The sequence below is a fragment of the Mus caroli genome, chromosome 16 (genome assembly GCF_900094665.2).
Source record: "Mus caroli chromosome 16, CAROLI_EIJ_v1.1, whole genome shotgun sequence".
Taxonomy (NCBI): domain Eukaryota; kingdom Metazoa; phylum Chordata; class Mammalia; order Rodentia; family Muridae; genus Mus; species Mus caroli.
Genome location: NC_034585.1, coordinates 1,553,999 through 1,557,739, shown reverse-complemented (window position 1 = coordinate 1,557,739; position 3,741 = coordinate 1,553,999). Strand labels below are relative to the sequence as shown.

The 3,741-nt window shown below is 45.6% G+C and overlaps 1 non-coding gene across 1 annotated transcript; it reads left to right on the top strand.

The window, feature by feature from the left end:
- The first annotated feature begins 2,609 nt into the window (after positions 1-2,609).
- On the top strand, positions 2,610-2,752 carry LOC115029622. Its single transcript, XR_003835189.1, has one exon. It is a non-coding gene; the product is annotated as a small nucleolar RNA SNORA48 (small nucleolar RNA).
- The last annotated feature ends 989 nt before the right edge of the window (positions 2,753-3,741 follow it).

The following is a 3,741-nucleotide window of genomic DNA, read 5'->3' as shown; positions in this document are numbered from 1 at the left end:
GGTGCTGCCTCTGGATTGGGCAAAGGCAGACAGCAAGCAGTAGCAGTGGATGTTTTTTGCAAGAATGACTTTTTTAAGGGGAAAGGGGGAGAAAGGCTGTGCTAGGGAGAGTTAGTAAGTCCTGATTGGACATGCTAGCCAAACAATGAATTTTGATTGTTAGACTTACTTTAGTGTTTTGTCTCAGGATGAGTCAGTGGTCAGATAAGGGAATGAAGCTTGTTGGACTAGCTTCATGTAATCTAATGGTTTTTATCAAGGGAAGGACAGAGAAGGGAAAAGGGCAAGATCCATTGTTGCCATGCTTGCTATTCTTGGACCTACCTCAGAGGCCTCTCCAGTCGCATCTTTTTGTTTTATTATTGGGTCATTGGGTGTTGGACCAGTAGTGCCATTGTTTCCAGATGTCTTTTGCTGATACTGGTCCCATCATTTCATCTGGACCCAATGAGACTGGAATGTTTGTCAAGGTCTGGATAAGAAGGCTGTTTCATTTGAAGTCTTGGTTCTACCCAGCCTTCTGGGGAAACTTAAGCAGTGTTGGAGCCTTCTGAAGCTATTTTGTGAGCCTTCTGAAGCTATTTGCTTCTAGCATACAGATTCCAAGGGAACACCCGGGGCTGGCAAGTTGCTGGAGTAGTTTGTAGTTGATTTGAGATCTGGAAGGACAGATAGACTAGAGACAGAGGTAAAGTTAATGAGTTTAGAGGAAAATTTTATCTTGGGTGAACATTTGAAACTTTTAGGTTCCTGGTCTTAGTAGTTGGGGAAGGGGAGTCCCAAGACCAAGGAAAGGGGAAAAGATCCCACCCTCAGGAATAGACAGGTGGGGGAATTTAGGCTGTTGGTTGACCTGTGAGAGGTGGATTCAAGTTGACTTCCTAAAGCTTATAAGAATTTTTTAAGTTTCTAAAAAATAAAAGTTTTAAACGTATTAGCATTACCATTGTTTGTAATCTGTACTGAAATTCATATTGTAGAATGTGCAGTAGATTTATGTCTTTGAGTCAGCATAAAAGTTTGGGAATCTTCACTTTGTCTTGAATTGGTACAAGGTAAGCTACAGGGAAGATTTCCCCCGTACCGATTACTGTGGTACATCCCCCAGAACTCATGAGTTGGTCTCCAGTTTGCCAATGGAGGAAGGTGTCTAGGACACCCTCTTTAAACAGATTGGTGCTGCTCTCAACACTGGATCACTCTCCATAGGGCAGGTTGTCATAAAGCAAGGCTGCCTCTGATCTCATCATGGGTTTTGTGCATTTATTTGTGCCCTTTGAACTTTCTACCATGTAATGACATAGAACAAACCTCTCACCAGAAGCTGTCACTGTGTCCTTGAGCCCTCCAGTCTCTAGAACCATGAACAAAATAAACTCCATTTACCCATTTCATGCATTCTATTGTGATGATGGGAAATGGTCTGAGATGCCTCATTCCTGATTGCTAAAGATTAATATGATTGCTTGTGAGGGCTGCACTAAGCCATGAGAGTTCCCCCTCGAGTATCTTGGGCATGCCTACTCTCTTCCCATAGTGTCCTCCAAGGTCATGCCTCACTGGCATGCCCATAGGCCAACCTATCTAGGCAATTACCCACTGAGAATCTATCTCAAGGTTATTTTAAGTTGTGTAAGGCTGACAATTATAAAATACCTATCATGCATAGAATCACATGACTTTTTGTTTGAGGGACTGTGGAGTTTTGTGGGGTTTGGTGTTTCAGGAGTATTTTGGTTTTGGTTTTGGTTTAAGATGGGGTCTCAGTATATGGCTTTGGCTGGCCTTGAACTCTTAAAGAGATCTTCTCACCTCTGACTGACTGCTGTAATGTAAAAAATGTGCCACCAAACCCAGCTGTCACTTGATGTTTTGTATCTCATAATAAATGATGGAGCCTTTAAAAAAAAAAGTTTGGGAATCTAAAAATGACTTTGGGTTAAAAGCATTAACATTTTTTCCATAGAGATGGATATATGGATTGGGCAGAGTGTAGCACACTGAAGCATTTTAAAGTCTATTTTTAAAAGACAAGCAAAGGAAATTTAAATTCTTAAGTTTGTAACTATGGTAATAGTAGTATTTTATTAGGGTTAGATTAATAGCTTATCAGAATGCTACTGATAAATGTTAAAATTATGAACTTTTGAAGTTTTAGTGTAACAATAGCATAGAGAAAGAAATCTGAAATGTTTCATATAGTTTAAATTACTTTGCAGACTCATCCCTCAAATCACTGTGTCAAACCCTCACAACTTCCTTAAGCTTCCGTATCTTCAGACCGCAAAGCACTTTTTTATAACTCGCATTTACAGACTTCACAACTAAGCTTTCACATCTCAGACCTTCATAACTTGTATTTATTTACCTTAACACACTTTCTTAGGCTGCCATAACTTCAGACCTATATAACTTGGTGAGTGGGAAAGGCAGGGGTCATATAGAGGAGGCGGGGTGAGCTGTAAGGGAGAAAGGAGCAGCTTGACAGGCTGCCATCACTTAATGGGCTGCCACGTGGGCAGGGTTATTGCCTCTACTGATGATGGAGGGCTCGATCTGATGTGCCTTGCAATGAACCCAGTCTGAGGGGGTAAAAGAGAGGCCTTGACCACCCTGGCTATGGGCAAAGAGAACCCTTGGTGGTGGTGGTGTTCTTATACCAGTCAGGGGCAGAGCAGATGGCAGTCCATTGTTCATCCTAGCTTCATGCCTAGCTTGGTGGCCAAAGCTGTTTTATGCCTAGTACATATAAAAATCAAATCAAATCAAATCCAGGCAGGGCAGCACGGGAAGAGGAAGACAGACAGACCTGCAGACTGCCATGCCACCCACAGACCTGCCCTCCAGGACATGGCACAGGCAGGCTATAGACACCACTTGTCATCATGCCACACAGAGCAGATGGAGAATGTCATCCAGGGACACACACACCCCAGCCACATGGCCAGCCTGCAGCAGGAGCCACCACAGTGTGTGAGTATGTGCTAGTCAGATGGGAGAGAAAGAGATGTGAAGCAGCTTGAGTGCTATGAGGAGATGGACCTGGAGATTCTAGGATGGAGAGGGTAACCTGTTGTGAGTGGTCAGTCCTGCCACCTGAGGCCATGATGAGGTCCAGCCAGAGCTGTCACTGAGGGCCCTGTCTGGGTCCATGGATACACAGCTGCAGGGGTCAAAGTCCATAGCTCATATTACCATTAGAGAACATGGGGATGTCCCTGGTCGGGGCAGCCACTAGGGACCACCTGAATGCCCAGAAGCTGTGCATAACTGGCCTGCCCCTCACAGATGCAGCACTCTGAAGAGATAGCCATATCTCTCACCATGATCAGCACTCGGGAGAGCTGGCCCTGGTGGCAGAGGTATAAGTGAACTAGCCCCAAGGACATAAGTAAGGGAGAGCTGACCCCACCATTCATCTGCCATGGGACAGTATGAATGCAGAGGTGATGCCCCTCCACCTCCATAGCCCCTTGCCATCTCCAGCAGGTGGGAAAGCTGCCTACGGGCTCCTGAACTCAGGAGAGCTGTTCCTGACCCTCACCGGCTTCAGCACTTGGGAGAGGTGGCCTTGCACCTTGTCTGAGCAGCACAGTAGAGCAGGGCCCTGGTGGCAGAGGGGCATGATAGGGGGACACAAGTGAGTTGGCCCCAAGGTTGTGAGCTTGGGAGAGCTGGTCCCACCACCCCTCTGCTGTGAGGTGGCTTGGACAGGGACAGATGTCCTCTGTCCCTCCCCCT